We start from the raw sequence: 22,111 nt of genomic DNA, 5'->3' as shown, positions 1-22,111 counted from the left end.
AAACAAAATACACCGGAAACATGAAACTCGGATAAAAACAACCGAGGTTTAATCGTTTTAAACATAGAAGGGATGTTATTTCAGTCGTGTTCACCATCGTCAGCCCAAATAACATTACCGTAGGTATTTTTCAACGTTTTTTCTCTCTCCCTAACTCTTGATTTGTACTGTGGGCCTCATTTATCCTTAACATACTCGCGTAACCTGATACGCAACATACCAGGATTATACGTATGGAGTGCTAGCAGCCGTATTCCCAGCTCCGCAAACAACTCGAATCCCGATAAAATAGCCACTAACGGTTATCCGATAGACGAATGAAGCCCGATACTCTCGTACTTTGCCTCGCGAATCTGTAAAACTTACAGATCCCATTCTCTCCGTGGACTCATCGCTCATTGTAGACGCAGCCCCGATCTCACATACGCGAACTGCAATTTTTGTTACCCCCCTTACTTTGCGCAACACTCGAGTAGTCTGTAATAACCATCATTCAAATTCCTGTCAGATGCAGATTTCGATCGGTTTAATTTAAAAAACATCCGAATGACAGACGGTAAAAGTTTGACGGATTACTGCAACTTTTATAATGTTCCCAAGAAAGCGCACACGATGATTTCAGGGTTGTTGAGAATGAAATCTGTAGTAAAAAACTTCCACGCGACTATCGCCTGTGATAATCCCGCGTGCGGCCATTTTGTCTAATATTCTAGAGAGCTTTCACGATTTACATTATGTCTTCACGCAACGTATTCAACCGCAGGCAAATATCGGAACCGGTAGCCACTCGCGGTTTGTAAAGCCGAAAAGTATAATCGAGAATAATATTGTAGAGCTGAGCAGCCAGCGGCGCCGCGATTGCTAAATAATAATTATAATCCGTCTCGCTTCAAGTCTTCCACCTTAACTTTAGCGGACTATTGTGGAAACGGGTAAAATAGCTCGTAGCTCAATTCTGCCTTATATATTTCATTTCCGCTTCCTGCAGTTCACTTCGTAATTACCCACTTGTGCTTTCACGTTATACGCTATCTCGTACTTTTTATCTCTTATGCCTTAATTGCAAATGGAGTTGTTTGTTCCCTGGGGATCCTAGGAGTTTACTGTGCCCTCAGAAATTCATAAATTTCCTTAATTTTTTCTCAGCTTGTGGTTGTTCCTACAGGTGCATGTGGAGTTTCGCTGTTCGCGTTGCGGCACGTAATAGATTATTCATCCATACCCGAGCCATCCATCACAAGCTTCCACCACAATATATAAACTAATTTCTCCAACGCTCAAAACACGCTGTCAGCTCGCATGTATTTGTGAAAAGTAATGATCATTAGAAGACGTTAAGAGCGATGCTATCTCGAGAAAAATCCATAACACATTCGTTTACCAAATTAAAGACGAGGGTTTTATTAATAAATTTTCCTCTCCTTACCCTGCACAGACCTTCAAATTTCCGTTCGATAACTCGTTCATTATTTATATAACCGCGTCCCGGGTTAATTCCCAAGGTAGGGGCAATTACCGATCCTAAAATCGTCAAATATGCGGAGCGGCGTTCGCGTGTGTGTATAAATTTAATACCTAGAATCCTCTTTAGCGCTCTCCACGCAGGCCATTACATATGCACACGTACGTAGACGTGCGGGTGGGGGGAAATTTCTGGCTCCCTTTGTTGGCCGGAATTAGCTAACCCGGTCTCGAGGCCCGCATATTTTCACTGCAAAAACACCTCGCAAGTAGGCCGGTCTCCTTTAATATGGCATACGTATAATCACTACTGCTGAATATTTCAAAGGGACCCGCAGGGCTGACCCCATCCGTACCTCAACTACTGACGATGAGCGTCGTGCGTCGGACCACCGCTTATTTCCACTACTTGGCTGCAGGTGGTGAGTTTAGTAAATGACTTTTCTTCTTCAGATTTTGGTCGTTCTCGCATACGTAAAGACGGAATTCCGGATTAATGCTTTCTGGCTTTTCAAACCAAACGGATGTTACTTTTACGAGTATTTCTTTCAAAACTGCCGAAATATCGGAATTCACATTTGATGAACATTTCACCTTCAAGGTACTCTTGAAAAACGAGGCAAGCATTTCGAATGTCTCTTTTTTCATTGCGTGTGTGAGTTTCTTCGCATATAAACTGACGTCGAACAGCATCGTATTGGCTTTTCCTGCTTTTCATATCCTTTCATAATTTCCGGAGTATTATTGTTGTTCCCATCGAAATATAAATTGATCCTATAAATTTATAATGAAAATATATCGGCTCGACCGCTGATGGATTTTTATTTATAAATGAATCGTATTCATTCCGGCGCGGGCGTTCCGGAAGCCGAATGTATAAAATGAGACGGCAACATAGATCGGCAAATTGCAAACACCCGCAGACGTCTTTGCTTTGTAAAAAATGCAAACCCGTATCTTGGACAATAAATACAGCAGAATTTGTGTGTGTGTGTGTGTGTGTGTGTACTTGGCCTACAAACAATCGAGGATTCTTTCAATTGCAGTGCCGACTGTGCATATTTAAAATTTATGAAAAATTATGACAGGTAGTATTTCGAGCAAGGTAATTATACTTGTTTACCCCTGGCTCGAATTCTCGAGAGAAAAACGAAGGTAAAAAATACAACGAAGTTTCACAACGACTGTTTCAGCTTGGTGGGAAAAAATTCCGTTATAACTTTGTTATCGTAGCATTTTCTCCCTTTTTTTCCTGCACCTCTTACACCTCTGGAGTAACTCGAGCGAAATAACTGTGAAAGTGGTGTCTTGAACTCGCTCTACCCACACCGAAAGATTAGCATTAATTTATGTAAAATTTGTATGCAGAAATGTTTCCTTGTTGGTTACCATGACGTGAGAGCTTTCGGGGCCATTTGAATTTTTGGTTGAGTAAAACTTCAACACATCGATCATGTAAAGCGATTTAAGAGTACGCGTAAAACACAACCGTGCAATGAATATTGGCTCGTAGCTCCGTCCTTGGAGCATCTTTGACTACATATTTTAAGCCCCAAGTCTGCCACCGAAATGTGAAAGCAGAACGCAGTTTAGTTTCCAGGGAATACCGTTCAATATTTATTGATTTGCTAAATATTCAACCGTTTATTGTGTTGTGAGTCGTTGCTCCTTGTGCCGGGTTGTCAACCAAGGCATAAAAGTTGTTTGATATTCACTGTTCGCATTGGCCGTATTAATTTTTAATCCGATTCAACATGGAATTAACCCGAATCAGTGAACTCTACATATTCCCACGAAGCTTTTCTCTCCGATAGCTGCGAGTCCCTGCAAAGCCCAGCTGACAATGCTAACTGCGCTCGAATGCACGGGTAATTGCAATCGCATATTTCTATGCGGAAAGTTTATCACGTAACTGGAAAATTGCGCAATTTGTTTGAACTTGATGATTCTTGAAATAATCATGATTGCGTGAATATATGTGCATTATCTGGACTATACTTTACTCTTCTCGCTATCGACACGAGTTGAAAATCGATTTTTCATCATGTAATTCTCGTGCAGTTGTGTTACGCGTTAAACTGGATGATATTCGTGGATTGAAGCCGACGCAGAGACACTTGAAACCCACTTACGGAACACGAGCCATGTAACGAACATATTTGGAAAATGCTCGAAGCTTTCCCACTTATAGAGGATCTTAATTTTTGTCATCGAGAAGCCTGAAGGTGATGGAGATCCTTTCTAATGAAACTTGATTCCCCAATTGACGTTAGAAATGTTTGTCGATTTTTTCACCGTCTTTTTCACCTCTCGTTTTCTTTTAATAGAATCGAGGAAAAAGAAATTGCAAAAATAAAACACGCACATGCCGCAAGTGGGAATAAAACCTGATAACTGTTCATAAGTCATACGCCTCGGGAGAAAAATTTCACAGTTCGTCTTGGCGAGTCACATGTATTCAGATTAACATACGTTTTTACAAGAAAGTTTTACGATAATGGAGAAAGTTAATAGAGATGAATGTATCAAACTCGAACACTATAGAAAAATTTGTAAGCATGAGAACCTTGCCTTGACGAACTGTGAAACTTTTTTCGCGAGAATGAGAGAGAGTTAATAACAACTTTCTTGTAAAAACGTATGTCAGTCTAAATACATGTAACTGTAAAGTCATCAAACTTTTTAGTAGAACCAGTAAATTTTTTCCGCCCCTTAATTATGTTCGCCATTCGTGGCATGTTGCTTCACCATTAACTCAAAACTTCGTCTATCTTTTGCAAGAACGTACGCGTTGTCTGATGAGATCACACATCTCGGTTACGTAGAAAAAAAACTTTCCAGACAAAAGCTTCAAAAATATGAAACCCTCGTCACGTCACGCATAGCGATCCTGCCACGTTGCTTCGCGAAGATCACCGCTCGCAAGATTTCGACATCAACTCAAGCCGAAGATCTGTCTGAACTTTCAACGGATGATGTGGGAGGGAAAAATGCGGCCAAAGATTTGGACAATTTTCGAATTTCTGGAAGCAATTACCTCTATGCCATAACGCGTGCGAGACGAAACTGTAAAGGGCCTCGTACTCATTTTCATTGCAGGCAGGATAACCGTGAAGCTCTTGGAACGAAATCGACACCTAATTATTGAATCTCAGTAGCCGCAAACTAGCCGACTAACCGAGTAGCAAGAGGATTCTAATCTATAGTCAAAGTGTTACGAGTCTCAGTAGGTATATGAAAATTTCATTAAGAAATTATCCGAGCGAGTCGAGCAAATTAAGGAGTTGACGTAATTTTCGTTCCCTCTGTGGAGCTGCCGGAGTCTTGAAATTGAGCTGGCATTTATTCAAGATTCGCCCTCAACGGCAGTTTTAATTTGCTACTATACCTACGCCGATTCGCACGGGTTCGTCGAGTTGATAAACTTGAGACCCTTGCTTCGTGACGACTGCTGGGAAAACCGTAGCAATTCACCATTGTTTGTTCAGGAGCTGGGCTTGAATTTGTTCAGACTTATTTTTTTCTCCCTTTCAACTTCCACGAAATGTTGGGTAACAACTAATGAGACACTCCGAATACGACCCTCCCATCTTATCAAGGTATTGAGATTTCGTGTTGTTTCGAAAAAAATGAAAGCCCAGCTGGCTTGAAGGTTTCTTTTCGTATAAAATTTTCATCCATTCAATGTCCTGCGATTTGTATGTTTGGAATGAATTTTAGCATCGCAGAGCTTCTTCTTTACATTCCTTTGAAGCCAGGATTGAAGTAAAAATTTTGTTTCCCTTACTGGGCTAAGTTATCAGTCTCACCGTTAAAAACGTAAGAAATACGAATGCGAACAACAACAGATATGTCAACGTCCTTAATTCCCATTCTTCAAGCCCAGCTATATACAGTTGCGGCAAAAATACCCTTCCAAACTTTGAACTGGAGTCGAAGGCCCGGAAAGTCGGCAGAGCAAGTTGTACCCAACATGAAATTTCTCGTTCCAGTTTCCGAATATAATTCTTTATCACGATATCAAGAAGTCCTGATAATTCTGAGAAGTGGAAACGGGGGGATCGCGTGTTATTTGCCTGCAAATCGCGATTCCCGGTCCCGTGGGGGAGCGGTGAGAAGAAAACCGGTGAAAGAGGAAATAAAAATTCTTCTTGGAGAAAAAATTGGAACGTGCCTGACGACGGGCGTCGTCTTTTCGCGTCAAATAATGATCTGGTTGGTTCAAAAAAGCCTCTCTTTCTCAACACAAGGCCGTTAAACGGAGCCGTTAAGCTGCTTACGCGCCGCATGGTTTGCCGGAAGGTTAGCACCCGGCGAAATCCACACGTCGAGTTATGAGAAGAGTTTACAACGACAAGGCAGAGCCGTAAAAAGGAGAGTCAGAGGCATACAAAGGGTCGGCAAAAGCTGTGCCTTATGCCGTATGAGCGAGGGTAAAATTGCGACGGTTATGGGTGCAAGCACTTCGGATCGTAAAGGACAGCTGCGAGAGTAAGGAAAATGAAAGGAACGAAACGAATGTCGAAAGAACCAGAGGCGCGAGGCAGAACAACGTCGGAAACCGATTGCATTGACAAAGGTACAACGTAGACGTTTCCCTTCACTGCAATTACGTCGCAATATAATTTCGTCGAGAAACAGTTTCGCAATCTTAATGAGAACAGAGGTGAGTATAATTGCAAGTTACAGGAACCTACGTCGATCTAGCGTGAAACTAGAATTCGGAAAAGGGGAAGAAAGAAAACAGTTCGTCGAGACTTCATTCGCGATGATTAATGGATAAACGCTTTGTATCTGCTGAAAAGGGGATTGATCGACTCGCTGTATACATACGACTGTTTCATCGCACCAATTACCTGAGTTTTAAGTCGTCTGAGCGTCGAGAATGATAAGTTCCGCGGTTTGATTACTCCAATCGCCTTTTGTGCTCACGGTGCAGAACCAAATTTCCCCAACGCCGAAACAACTGCCATATTTATCAGGGCAAACGGCGAGTTCACCTTTGACGAATCGTAAAATCATTGAAACGGTGTTTCGCGCGGCAACGATACGTACGCTCATTATAAAGTACACGGTCCGAAGCCCCGCCGATTCTCTGTCGGACGGTGGAAACGTATTTCAGATTTTTTACAGCCACAATATCACAGGGAAACTGGCAGCCACCACCCGCGGAAAACGCAACGGCTAGCTTAACCCCATTCATAACGCAGTCCTCGACCCTTTTTTATCGCCAAAAGCCGATCTCTTCCGTTCGCTTCCCTCCCACCTTTCCCATCAGTTTTCACATCAGTCCGTACGACAAAGGGACGTCGACTCGTACAAGGAGCGATGCGGAACGTGACCGGTGTCCAAACCACCGAATATTTCGAGAAACGTGACGCGGGGTGGCAATTAGCTGATGAAATTCGTGCCCTATATCCCAGGCCATCTACCCACCTATAATTCAACTCTACCCCCGAAGGCTGCATTGATAGACAGAGGCAGCCGTTAGCCTGCAGACGGCCACTTCCGGCGCTGCGGTTGCCCCGGTAGAATGAGCTGGTTCAACCAGTTTACCAAGTTCTGCGGTAGTTAATGCCAACTATTATCTAGAGCCGAGCCCCCGGCTCTGCAGAGCCTGGAGCGAGTTGCGAATTTACCAATTGCATCTATTCAATCGTGCGAGTTCGCGATAAGAGAAGTTTGCGAGTATCGATTCGTTGTGGCTGCAACTCCCGACCGGAAACTACCGATTATTGCCACGACCGCGGCTCTTTACTACACCTGCAGCGAATTCTATGGCCTGCTCGAATTACCGGCGAAGAGTGATGTATTGTTTCGGCTATGATATCGCTGCTTCCTTCGATCGAAAATTCTTCTAGCCCCGCCCAAAATATAGGTATAATAAATCCCCATTCGAGGAGGAAAAATGCGAAGAGGATGTATTTTCTTCCCGTCGTATAAACACAGCTCCTCCCCCGCATGGATAGAATTGCAGGTGGAATTTGAGCGCGGATGGCACAGAGTCACCGTGCTTTATTAAAGCCGTTAATTCCATCGTTCGACATACTGCACTACTAGTTTGGTCCCATCTGGTCCACGGTTCAACCGCAACGTTTGAAACCGCTGTGAATAATGGCTGAATGTTCCTTGAACTTGACCGAAGGACGGAGCTTCCGGGGAGGGAGAACTTTCCTGGTCAATACCGCGCCACGCGAATTGCGTGATATTTTGCTACGAAATTTAACCACAAAGTTATCGTTTTCCATGACGCAAAAATTTTACAAAATTTGTGTTATATATTTAAATGTAAAAACTTTGCCGCTGCAGGTTTAATTTTCTTGGATCATCGTTTATTTTATTGGTAAAAATAAAGATTTCCTTATACTTCAAGATACTCAATGACAAAACCATCGACTGATGAATGATTATAGGTTAAAATGGGTGAATTCATATTACACCGTTGGTAAGTTATATTTACGTCTCCGAGAAATCATTTCACCCGACTTATATTGGATCAATCTACGCGTTCTGATCCTCAAAAATTGCACGTGCATACCTATATTGTAATACGATTGATTTGACCAGTCAAATTTAATTCAATAAACCCGAATATCACTTTTTCAGCTCTGAATTTCTAATCCATAATATGTGTAATAAATTTTCAACCTGGACATCCTGATCCCCCAATTGCGGAAATCGGCACTCCGATCGGATTCGCTATCGCTGCTAAATGAATTTATCGCGAGTTGAAATTCGCGAACCTTTCTTCAGAGCCGGGAGATAAACTTGCTCGAAACTTTTGGGATCGGGATTCCGCTGGGTAGCGAAGTCTCGTCAATTGGTTTTCAGGGGCTGCAGGGTGGCGAAAAAGGCGACGTCCAGTCGTGTGACCGGGTGACCCTCTTGAATACAAAGAAGCGCCGGCCCCGCCTCGTCCGAGTCCCGAACTCAAGGAAGGGGGTAAGAAAAGGGGTGAAATACCGATCCGTCGCTTCGACGGGCAGCTCACAAACGGCGAAGAGAAAAAGCTTCGCGATGCTAAAAATATTATCCGGAGAAATTGGAGTAAATTACCTGCGAGCATGGGGGAGCAAAACGGCGTCGGAAAAAATGCTTGGCCGTTATGCCGCACTCCAACCGATTGCCCTCGCCTCTTTGTGCGGTAATCACGGTCATTCCACACAGCATATAAGACGAAATTGTACGGCGTGTATTGTCGTTCGTCGAGTCATTATTCGGGGGAAAACCTTCCAGTTCTCGTTCAAAGTCGCGATTTTCATGGTCATATTGCACGTTAGATCAGCTTTATACCTACAATGCATGGTATATCTTCGGCGAAGCGTTGCTCATTCTCTAGCTCCGGAGTATCGAACTGTTTGTGTTTACGCTAGACGGGCATTGTGTTATCAAACTGGCACAAAGATCTCATTCTTCGCAAGCTCTTTTTTATCTCAATCCGACTCCACGTAGACGAGATGAGCTCGCGATTCGACGTCGCTATTTTCGACAAGTCCAATCCGTTCAAATTCAACGGGTGAGTCTCGAACGAAAACTTGACAATGGCAATTGGCCAGCAGCCAGATACGTATTTATAGAAAATACGTGCAAATAACAGTCATTCAATGTAACCTTGGTATCCTGGGGCACCGACCTGGTAATCACCCAGCATTGACGCCTTATCAAACTGGCATACGGTTAAACTGTCAGGTACGAAACGAACGGGGAATTTGCGATCGAATCCCTGCCGCAGTGCATCATGCCGATAATCATGAGATTCGTTTAGTTCGGGTGCCAAACGTGGCTGAAATGCGAAAATTCGGATTGACATTTGCGTTCGTTTAGTTGCATGTAAGTATATGTATAACTGCAGGCCGAGGATAACTATTTCGTAAATTGTATTCTATATTGTCGATACAATTTAAAGTACTAATATTACCAAAGTTTTTCCCTTGCCTGCACCGGTGACTCGGCTTAATAATTCCTATGGCTCCATCGAATTATTGACTGGCTAAACTTTGACTCTCGTTAAAATATTCAATACCAGAGGCGCACTCAAATTAGTTCGGCTCTGACGTCGGGATCTGGGTCACGTTCAGGAAAAGCTTTCAAACTGTCTCGTCGGGTTAGCGCGAGAGTTGCAAAAGTCACGGTGAAAATGGGCGACGACGTGGCGGCGAAGAAACCCTGTTCGAGTAACAGATGCAAACAAGATCCTGCTGTTTAAATATACCCATTGAACCCCATTCAACTTTTCGCGAGAGAGTCTACGAGGAGATTCGCGGGGAAACTCGTTCTACCGTAAATATCGATGATGTTGGATCACTGTCGAGGGCCGGAATGTCAACGGTGTAACGTCGAGCTTGGAATCTCAACGCCTACTTGAGCTTGATCTGATCTTGAAGTACAATTTTATAGACTAACACAATGACGGGAACCATGCACACACAACTTTTCCGATATCGATGATACTCGGTTAATGTGCAATCTTAACCAACCTCAAGATTACTCTTCAACTTCAAAGGAATATCTTTGTATCCAACAGACGCTTGACGTTTCTCATTCGTTGTGGCAAAGATTCTGTTTGTCAAAAAATGAGGACTCGTTATCTTTCAACGCTTCGATTCCTTCTACTCTGAACAATTCGTGTAAACAATTTTTATTGTTTCAGCTGCTTTATTGCCAAGTCGAAACGTTCGGCCTGCTACGACTCCTTATAATTCCCAAAGTCTTTACCTATCGCTCCTAAACACAATAATTAGCTAGGTGTTACTGATTAAAATTCTACACCCGGTTCTAGAAGCTCGGGGTGAAAAGGAGATTAATTTCGCTCGAATAAACGAGCTTCGAAAGCATTTTAGATCCGTTAAATATACACGTGTAATTAAATTTGCCTCGTTCTATTCATCGGTTACACATGAGCATGGTATGATAAGATAAATGAATGTGAAGCAAGGAATATAGGAACAAATAAAAAAAACTGTAGGTGGATCGCGGACTCTGTGAAAAAAATTTTCCCCAAACATTGGCGCGCGTGAGGTTCAACATGTGTGAGCGCATTCATTGATCGGGAAAATACCGCGTAGCTTTGTAAGAAGCGATGCGTGTACTAGGAAAGATACAAAACGTCCCAGCCTTATTCAATGATGAGTGTTGGCAAAGATTAATCTATGCTGCCACTTCCCCAAGTAGCGATGCTTTTTCACGGTGCGCGAAAAACGCGTGTAGCATGCGGTACGATATTCAAACTGTGAGAAGCGTCTAGTGCAGGAAACAAGTTTGGAGGATATATCGGCATCTCTTACGAAAAGTAGCATGTTTCAAATTTCTTACGAAAACTAGCATGTTTCGGCAATCCCCGAAAACTGTCATGTTTTGATTAGTGCAATAAGGATTTTCTGAAGATTTGTGCGGTATTGTGTAATCGAAATGCCTTTAATACGTCATTTGTATATTTTACAGTACAGAGTCAAAGAATGATAAAACGTTGCAAAACAGAAATATTGTTCGTTTCAGTGCGACGAACATATTAGTTTTCACGGTGAAATCCGAATCATGCTAGTTTTCGCGGTAAAAATCAGAACATGGTAGTTTTCGTAAGAGGCATCGATATATAACATATATTTATATAGGTACCTACGTAAGTCAAGTGATCGTGAAAAATATGTGGGTCAGGGTTGGCTTTCGAGATCGTCTGAATTTCGATCAGGAAAATCTCGGTGCAGCCGCTCTCTTTTATATATTATACCTTATATGCACCCATACACACATACATAGAGAAAGAGAGAGAGAGAGAGAGAGAACAGATATATATAGAGGTGACCCGTGAATCTTCGCTGTTCCGATCAAATTTTCCCCGCTTTTCCAATCCGACACAGCCAGTATAGCTACGACGATATTTCTACTTCGATTTTACCCGCGGCTTTGTCCGCCCATCGAACGTCATTAACGCAACGGAATCTGCATGGCAGGGCGAGTTTGGAAGATTACAAAAGGCGCTTTGAGTTCGGATTGTTGTCCGTAAAAAATTGTCCGTAAAGTGGTTGGAAAAAAGAGCATTCGACACTCGCGTCCTTTGGGATGATCGCCGCATTTCATCTCCCTTGACCTCCTATCTATTTCTGCGGGGAATGGCGATCCCGCGATTCGATTATATCTCACGTAAGGATTGATATGTTCGGAATGAAACGACGAGACCAGGAAATTGCGTCTCTCATTCAATTGCCCGAAGGGCTTTAAACCGAGCTCTTAGAAATCCGTTTATACCTTCACCAGCGCCCCTTCCATTTTTTTGCCAAACTCACCCACAATATTGTCCCATGTACACTAATACTGTCATGAACAAGGAAAGTTGATTCATCAACTGTTAGGTATATTCGGCAGTCGATACCTCCGTCGGTTTGTAAAATATGCTGCGGGTATAGAAGTTCCTGGTGTTCTCTACGAAAGTTGTATCGTTAACGACACGCAACGTCCTATGAGACTAATAAATTATTCACAGTACACACGAGGTAGATAAACAGAAGAATAAAATTTGAACGAAACAGGGAAAATTGACTGGTCTGTGAGCATGATTCGTAGAATTTGTCGCTGTTCCCTTTGTTTTAAAGAATCTTAGAGAGTATCTCTTGGATAAATAGATTATCATTTTCGCTTTTGACTTATGGATGACTCGACCAAATTTTTTCGAAATCCAACAATTTTAAGAATATAAGTTGTAAAGCACGTTATCGACTTAAATCAAAATTCTAAGAATCGATTTATTCGGTTTCGAGATAACGTCAAGATCACGGGAACTCTAACCTTTTTAATTTTGGGGTGATTATTATGTCATGAATACACCGAATCGGAAAGTTAAAAAATTGGGGAACCTGATCGGCATTCGACGGATGGAATAAATAATGAGCAATTAAAGTGATGAATAAAATAAAACTCACGTGAGCCTGTCATGCTGCAAATGCTGACAGTCTGGAGATTTTTAATCACACAATGAAAAGAAGGCGAGTCATGCTGAAAGGGGGAAAATATACGACGATAACACCGACGCCGTTGCAGCTTTGAATTATTCGCCGACCCACGAACGAATCAGAATTTCATTTTTTGCCCTTGGTAAGAAAATAGCGAATACACCAAGTCACGTCTCATTAAGAGTATGATTAAAGTACCAAAAGCGAGTCATTTTCATGACTTGGCATTATTTCTCATTGTTAGCTTCACCGAATAATACATTTTACAACTCCGACAGCGTGAATTTTAAATCTCGTCTTATAATATATTTATACGTGCATATCACGGATAAGAAATCAGACACGTCCCTCTCGTTATTTATTGGCGACTTCGAAGTCAGATAATTTTAGATCACGTGCGAACATTTATTACGGTGAAAATGGCGCGATAAGAATTTTCACGAAAACTAATAAATATTTTCTCGGAGATTAATTTCATTCTCTGGCACGACTGTTGTATTGTTTCGAACAATGATTACGGGTTAAAAGATGAACGTGATAAAATAATTAGATTCATCTGTTCAGCTGGAACATTTCACTGTGACGTTTTTAGTTATTCATTTTTTTTTTCTTTTGATCAATTTCGAAAACACATTTTCATATGCTCAGTAAAAGTTTTATCAATAAATAACATCCCTTTACGTAATGCTCGTTTTTTTTCTCTTTTTCATTATTTTTCTTTTACCATCGAAGTTCCGGGGTATGAAATTGCCGTCGGGATAGTAAACGACAGATAAAGCCAACCCCTGAAGGCATGTCGAATACGCGGACAAATCCATACTCGAAAATACTTTTCCCCTAACCGTCAGGCTCGATATATCATACCTATGTATACATATGAGGCGTTCCACCTCAAACCGACCTACGTCTGAGCCTCACCATCAGCCTTTTTTCCATTTTTATGCATGGCGTAAAGCGTACAAAAAAAAAAGAAATGACCTTTTACCGAGTTCCAGTTTTTTTGGACCACAAGTTCGATTTTTCACTGCTCCCGAAAACACGAAAACTCAATTTTCAAATGAATAGCCCCAATCATTTTTTTCGCTTTTCATGTATTTGTAGGTTCTAGACCAAAAGCCCCAAAATTAAAAAAAATTAAGTACAATATTAATTTTTATATTTTAAAGCTATACATTATTCGATGTTTCTCGCCTCTGGACTAGTAATTTGTTTCGCCTGCAGCTTCTAAACCAAAAAATTGGGTTTCCGTGTTTTTGGGAGCAGTTAACATCAAATCCGTGGATCAAAAAATCTACAACTCGGTGAAAGATGTTTCTTGGTACACTCTATGCCTTACTTAAAGGTGAAAAAAATCTCCGATAGTGAGGGTCAGACGTAAGTCGGTTTGTTATGCAAAGCCTCATACGTGTATATGTGTACAGTATGTGCGCACTTTAACTAAAGATCACATTACTCCATTTTCGCAAAAGTTTCGCAAACTGAGTAATATTTCATAAATTTCTAGCCCTTCTCCTCATGGAAACTAAAACCCATGTTGAGATTGTGAATATCAAATATCGTGAACGCCAAATATTCCAAAGTGAATGAGTTTCTTGAACCCAATGGATGAGTGTGAAAAAAATTCAAGAGTAATAAAATTCATAAGAAATGACAATCGTGTCATCAGATAAATTCTGGGAAATGTTTGACAGACAGATTTAATTCCTAAACTCATCAATCGGTGTCGAATTGCTAATTCGATATGCAAATTTCATCGCGTCACAACCCCTTCCATTTAACGCTCAACCGGATTTGTGAGCAAGATTTTTTCAACTGCAACGATCAAATAAATCGGTCGCAAAATTGTCGACCACTAATTACGCGAACCACAATACACGGCAAACTAAACGTGAGTATACGCGCTACCCTGGTTAAATAGGTTACTGCGGGACGGATAGAAGGCGGAATAGCCGGAAGCTCTGAAAGCCCCGCGAGGCAAAATTGGCGAATTAAGCTGATCGTATTCGGCGGAAGAGGACAGCTGGAGTAGAGCCGTGGATACAGAACGAACCTTGACAAATCCGGACTGTGACGCTGGCCGATAACCGAAGGGTAACTGCACAAGAAACTCGCATCCTTGTTTCAGCGTGCACGTGATCATGCATCAATTTCATCTTGCGAAGGTCAAGCGGCCTCAAGTAGACCGGCTAATACGTGGAATATTTAAACCGATAAACAACCCGCAAGGCCCTTGGCCGAGCTAGTTTTCTATTAATAATATTTCCTTAGCGGACCGCGTTTTTCTGCATGATTAGCTGCACCCTCGATGATCGTTCATTCGTGTATATTAAGCCCGCACGCCCATGTGATCGTTTGCCCTTTTCTCCGAGGGATGGCTGACTCGATTTGCGGCGTTGCCCGCCGTTATTATGCGAGCATATTAGGGTCATCCTTAAAGGTCATTATCGAATTTTGTCCCACTCACCGGGTGAAGTATCTCGAAGAGAACAACAAAGAATGCAGACGAAATCTCAGACACCGATCTCAATTCTTCATCTTACATCTCGAGGCCTTTACATTTTCCAAGTCTCAATGAGTCTTTGGTATTTTTTGCAGTAATTACCGCGGTCGATTTTTTTTTGCCTTCATTGACATGTTCGGAGGATGTATCAATCCAAGGCACGGCATACTTCATACCCATAATTACAAATATTTGATGGAAGTTTTAGATATACAGAAAGAGAAAAAAAAATCGACCGCGAAGTGCTAAAAATCGTATACGTATTATTTAAACGGGAGGAATTCGAAGGATGTGTCGCAGAACTTAGAATTGCGATTTGGCTATATTTTTTCTCATTCATTTCGAGGTATTTCGGTCCATACAACCAACAGATTTGAATAATGACTGTGTTAAGGGTTACCCCAATGCACGTGCATACTATAATTAATGTAACACCAAGTAAAGGCAAACATGAGTGATGACAAACGAGAGGCGATGAATGCCTGGCCCATTTTCCATGCGGTTTATAATATTATTACGACGCAAACCACGGAGCGTGAAAAACTCGTCTGCAGGATAATGGTTTATTTTTTCCCTCTTTTTTTTTGTGAGTTCAAACAATTTAATTGTGCTTTTATTTTTCTCTACTTTTTAAATTATGCTTGAGCCTTTCTCTTTCCATATTTTGAAGCGGGGTCATGTCTCTAGGGATTTTTCAAGGCTGTTGAGGCTGAACGTGCGCGGTCCGAAATAATATTTCTGTCCCAAAATTTCAGCTTCTCAGCCCTTCAGCTCTTGAGCCTTTCAGTCCGTGCACCACAAAAATACCTCAGCAACGTACTTATCCCGTATAATATTTCAAGGCTCAACCTTCATCAGCGGTTTTTAAGCTCATCAGGCTTTTACCTACCACATTTGTACCAGACAATGATACCTCGATTTCTGTTTCGTTTATTCGTGCTTATATTTTCGCGACCAGGTGGAAAACTTGCGGGTAATGTACCCTTAACTTTGTGGATCTATTCGGTGTACAATTTGAATTGAAGAGTGTCAAACCAAAAAATAATTGTGATCAAATAGTAACGAAACAAAGTGGGAAAATGTTAAATCTAGTGAAATTACTATTGTTTCCTGGCATGGAAAATACATTTGAAATCCGATAATGAATCGAAACTCAACGAGTCCGATTATAATTGACAATGCTAGAGCAATTACATTAGTAAATTATTTTTATAATACAAAAAACATATCGCTGATCGTGTTACAGGGCAATTTATTATGCGACAATAAATTGTTATCTACAAAACTGATACTGTGTATTTTTTTCTTTTTTTTCAACACATTCTGACCGTTGCATCATTTCGCTCTGCGGTTTTTAAATGTTATTTTTCATTAGGTGGAAATTCATTAAATAAAATTCTATATATCCCATCGTTTTCAATTCATCTTTTTGAATCTTGATTTCAAAATTTGGTTCAATAGTTATTCTAACTTTTGCGCTAGCCTAGCTGTAGACCCGATGCATCTGCCGTCACCCATCAAAAGACCTCTAAAACGGGCGACAAGTCTTCTTTTGCGTATGGCTCGTTATCTATTTACCCGCTGATAACGACGTAGCACTTTGCGCGGGGATCGATATGCACATTTATCGATTACCTTAGACGAAACATTTCGTAAACGACAGTACAAGGCAAAGGCACGAGAGTGTGGTTCGGTTCCGCAATGAAATATAACGATTTCAATTACCACAGATCTTTGATTTAAAAAGTTTTCGATGACTCACACTATGAATCTCCACTAAACTTGGTTCCCATACGAATATACATATTCCAAGACTCGTAGTGATTCCTTTATCACCAAAAGTCTCGCCATAAATTATGTCGAAGTTAAGCGATATTTCGTTTAACTCGAGCATATACCAGGCGATCGCGTGTCGAAAGCTCGACACATCGCGGGTCTCGTGCAAAGAATTTTTCATTCCTTCAACAGGCGGGATTGTTGTTATTACAATAATATACGCAGCTGCGTTTAGCCTCGCGGGTAAAAATAAAAAAAAAAAAAAACAGCCAAAAAACAAACAAATCACCCCATATTTTAAAGAAGGTGAAAATTCTTCCGGATTTCGCGTGTAATCCTGCAGGCAGGCGGTGCCTCGTCTGTAACTTAAACATCCCGTTAAATTTAACCGCGGGTATATTTTTCGGTAGAAGAACCCTCGAGGAACCCGCTTATACCTCATGTCTGCAATATATTACATTTTGGGTAGGCACCTATACGCCGTTCGGGCAGGCTGGGATGCGCTCCCGATTTTTAAGAGGAGATGGCAAGTCGCATCTCGTTTCGCAAATTTGACTCGCGGCGAATGGCGCGTCACGCAATCCGAAGGTGCCGTTGCGAATATTCGTTAAAATTACAGGAACGGTTGGCGAGTGTTACAAATGCAACTCTTATCGAGCGACGTGTATCGTAAGTCTTTAAGGAAGAGTGATACCAAGGTCCGTAGATGGACGACTCGGCGAAGGAAGGTCCTTCGAATGGTCGCAATTTTTGTTCCAACTTACGCATAGTGTGCAGGTTTTACACTAGAGTCTGACAATGCAATCGCCATTTTTTTTTCTACCGAAAATTCCTCACGCGAAGACCTTCCCTCGCCCAGTCGTCTACCTACGGACCTTGAGCGATGCAAAAATCGTTCGGTAAACATGCAGCTTTTGCTTTTGAAATCGATAAACAGAACTGCGCCAGATGCACTGCACCAAAGAAAAAAGGGGGATCATAGATTGGCGAATCGTTGTAGGTATGGCAATTAAGCCGTGGTGCACGTGCAAATTCTCGCACGGCATTATAACGATTACGTATTCCAGTGATGTGAGACCTTAAAATTTAACTTCAATTCCAACGGAACTCGATGCAAATGTTGGGTGCGGATCACTTGCAGCAGGTGAATAATAATTGCCTGCAGCTGCTAGATGGCGAAGCTTTTCTTCCGTCCGCATAGCATTTAACAATTCGATAATAAGAATAGTTTATACAGAGTTCACATACATTGAACTTTGACATGTCTTTCACTCCTCGTATAACAATTTTTGTATACTCAAGTTGTAGAAAATTTTCCGTATCGGTGCATCGCTTGCACTCGTCCTTTTGTTCCGCAACAAAAAATTGCAATAATTTCTCCGTCGCCTGCTGGCCTCGGGGATGTTTTGGTTCAACGCACGCACACGAACAAGCTTTGCCGGTCCAATAATTACCTGGAGAAGTGACCGAGTAGATCCACGATAAGACCGCTGCAAAATAACCCGGGAACACCGTCTAATCCCGTGTTATACCGTGAGGATAATGGGCCCATGGTTTCGCCCGCAATCTATGCGAAATTGGCTGCAGCGTTATACCTTGTACCTAGGGTTTACATTTATGCGCAACGGCAAAAGTAATTCGCAAAATTGAGTAAACTCCTCAAACGTTCGTGAATACTTAGCTAATCTGGTGAAATGATTGTTGACATTTTTTTTCAATTATTTTACAAGATTCGGTGCGAAGGGTCCATGATCCGAACTTTGACCTTTTCCAATTTTGAACGCCGTTTCGCGACGTCGGCGCATGAAAAACGTGTTCCTGTTAAAAGTTTCTCTAGACTTCATGCGACAAGAGAACGTGAGAGGATTGCGAATCGTTTTTGCGCCTGTTCGCAATTTTCAAAATCTTACACAAGCGGCGCGGACGGCTTTGAAATGAAAAAATGTGATTAATTCAACTCTGCTGAGAATTCGTGATATCTTTTAAAGAATTACGCGACGCGAACACGACGCTCGCATAGCAATTTTCCAGACAAGAATGTACATCACAGTATACACGCCAAACAGATCGATCAAAAAACGGCTGTGGAATTACTCGAGCATTTCATATAATTCTGCCGTTGGAACGGTAACTTGTTTAGAGGCGAAAATTTGTAAGACAAAAAAAAAAAAAAATTGCCAGCTTGCAACGGCGAATCACAACGTTTTCAAGAAAAACTGTAAAGTTAGCAGTGATATAATTCTATTGCGGGTTTAATGAACGCGATGCGGAATTGTGAGACTGCAGAAATAACAATTTCGCCACCACTGCACTTGTGCTAGTTCGCTAAGCAGTTACAGCGAATCGTTTATATACAGTTCACCTCAAGTTCCTTCATTCCGTTGGCGGTAGTTGGGGGTTTATTCTCGGCGGAGAACTATGAGGAGGGATATCCACCGACGGGGAACTTCTTTTCACCCTGAAACTATTTCACGACGTGTGCGCATCTGAGAAATTGCTATGCCAGGAATTAAACTGGGATCTAGGTACAAGGACGTTCGTGCAGCTTGCACTCGAGCTTCCGGCGGATCGCACCAAAATTCAGAGATATCCGCGTATCGCTATGGAAGTGCAGCTTACATTTAGATTTTCTACACAGCAATTGATAGAAGGCGTTGCAAATATTTCTGACACGAAGAAAAAATAAATCACGCCAATTTCGTTATTTCCAGTCAAGTTCCCGGCGCTGAAAAAATACTCGGGGTAAAAGGTGCCTCGGAAAAACCGATGAATCTGCAGTATCCGGAGTTTGCGATTCAGTTGGACTTAGGAAAGGGCGTGACGACACCTCGGGGACCGAGGGACGACGACGACGACGACGTCCAACTCTATGGGTTCGAAAAACTTCGACACTCCTCGCCCCATCGCACCCTGGAGGGTGTTTTGTTTGTGATTAGGTCTGGAAGCTTGGAATTTCTCCAACGATGTAGAAGACAATGCCAAAACCTCCCCTCATGAAAAATTTCTCACGGATATCTCTGAAAGTTTGCCGTTTAAGGGCTTTCTCATGCTCCAAAACTCGTGGGAAGGGATAACAAAAGCTTACGGTTTTTTCCTTCTTTTCATTTTACATAACCTTTTACAATATTGCCGAACCAGAATGTATAAGAATTATCGAGGAATAAAAAAAGATGTCAAACTAGTTCAAATGAACGAAACTTCGTCGGTGAAAATTTAAATTCGGACGAATGTTGAAAAAGAATCGTAAGCTAACTCATCGATTTAAAAATTCTAACATTCAGTTTTATATGATTTCCTGTCCTTCGGTTATTCCGATTATGGAAGCGGAGGTCTGATTGTGAGCCTAGGTTTAACATGTCGTTGAAATCGAGGTTGAAATGTAGATGTGTGATGACGTAGCGAAGACGATTGATCGATTTATGATACTTCTGAAAATAATATTTCCAGAGCGCCAACTCGAATGGAAAAGTGACAGTGTTTAAAGTTGGAGTAATATACAACGCCGAATATAAATATAAGTTATAATTTTTTCTTCAATGCAGACGGCTGACACGTAAAATGCATAGAAACAATTTGGCGCCTGGCAAAATCGAATAAAGAATGGCCGCATGGTTTGTTTCTCGCAACTATAACAAATTTTTTTCGGGAAAGAGGAGTTGTAGAACTTATTATCACCACTGTGAACCGGACATACTTATTTTACCTCTTTCACAACCTTCGCAGACAATATTGCACGGATAAAAACAAGAGCTAATTTATATATTAGGGTGTTTCAGAAAAAAATAATTTGCTATTTTCCATTACGGCACCCTCTAAAAATTTTTGTTCAGGTTGAAAGAAAGATTCTGTCGAAAGATGAGCGCTTTACGTTGCGTGGAAGATGGCACTCAGTGATTTTCCAGTTATTTAAATTTTTTTTAATATATAATATGTGAGTACAGAAGCTGCAGATTCAGGAAAACTTGTGTACGATGTCACACCCTCGATGTTATTCTGTTATCCACTAGTTATTTTTGATTTCCTTTCAATTTATCATTAAATACATTTATATTTTCTATTTTTTATTTCGAGTCTCCGCATGCATTGCATGCATACGGCTCTCTTTTTACCTTTTTACTACTGCGGGAAATTAAAACCGTAAGTTATCAATAAACTTACTGTTTAGATAATATTTTCGAGACAATCCTTACCCAAACAGACTCGTATATACAAACACAGCACGGAAAATCCTACCCGCACGTGTGGAAAAGGCGGGATAGTTCATGATAAATTCTCATGCTACACCGTACCCGAAGGGCGGGGGTAGTCTAGACAAATCAAAAGACTCAAAATTTTATCGGGACCTCCTTATTGGTCCAGCATCCCGTAAGGATACTGGGAACCAATCAGGAAGTAGTTTAGACAACAGCACGCAAATCTTTAAGGAGAATCGTCAATTCATTTTTCAACAGGTCGTTAGAGTCAGAGTAGAGTCGTCAAAGAGTCGTCATTCAGTCTTTAACAAGAAATCATTCTCTCGGTCTTACAATTAGATAATCCAATCACATCAAGCGCTGAGTAAATTCCGTGTTCTTTTACTTTCATATAAACTTTTTTCTACCAATATATATAACTAAAACCATTTTGACCATCTTCATAAACCTAAATTGAATAAACGAATAGTAGTGTTTCAAAACTTATATCTCAGTTAATACCGTATCCAGTCCTCGCCGAGCACGCAGAGCCGCCCCACAGAGCCCCAATCAACGGTTAACAACAAAAGGTAAGTGACCATTTTTATATCAAACCCAGTTCAATTAAGAAGGAAAACGGTGTAAAAATTCCAATAATTCATATCCGGGAAAATTAGTCTCAACTAAGCGTTATATTTATGGAGTGGTTTGGTCATCAGCCAACCCAGCCCATAACAATGAATACTTCCACCAAACGTGGAGAAGTTCGCGTTGCGTTAATTTTACTCGATAGATATGAGAAAAAATAAACTTGATGCAATAGGCTGCTGTGTTATCTTTACAAACTCTCGACGCAATTTCAAGGCAATTCGTTCGCCTTAACTTTCAGTGCTCGCCGCGTTGCAATAATTAGATATGCAGACCAAATCTCCGATTCATATACGAGTACATACCTTTCAACTAAACCATTTAAGTGCGTACTTTTTGAGCTCAATGTCGTTTGCAATTAATAATCAGCGAACGGACTTGTGTAATTTAACGATATCCAAGCGTAGGTCCGTAATAGAGCCGTATAACGTTAGGTAGTAAATATGTTTCAAAAACATGCTGTTACTGAGCACATGGAAATGCAAATAGTTCGAAAGGCTGGAAAATCTAGGTCGGCCTGTTTTTCTCTCGTAAACTTTTCACCTATATTATTTTAATTTTAAACTTTGTTTTGCTTTGTTTTTCTTCCTCCCGAGCGAACTTGACGA

General features: G+C 41.3%; 1 protein-coding gene and 1 long non-coding RNA gene across 4 annotated transcripts in view; one reads left to right on the top strand and one right to left on the bottom strand.

The window, feature by feature from the left end:
- Positions 1 to 22,111, bottom strand: part of LOC107220644 (synaptotagmin-7) — a 208,181-nt gene that overhangs the window by 142,981 nt on the left and 43,089 nt on the right. The gene's annotated exons all lie outside the window — the stretch shown is intronic.
- Positions 1,726 to 21,358, top strand: LOC124294152. The gene is made up of 2 exons (XR_006904042.1): positions 1,726 to 1,883; positions 19,395 to 21,358. It is a non-coding gene; the product is annotated as an uncharacterized LOC124294152 (long non-coding RNA).

This window comes from Neodiprion lecontei, chromosome 4 (assembly GCF_021901455.1).
Source record: "Neodiprion lecontei isolate iyNeoLeco1 chromosome 4, iyNeoLeco1.1, whole genome shotgun sequence".
Classification (NCBI taxonomy): Eukaryota; Metazoa; Arthropoda; class Insecta; order Hymenoptera; family Diprionidae; genus Neodiprion; species Neodiprion lecontei.
This window is presented reverse-complemented; position numbering and strand designations above follow the sequence as displayed.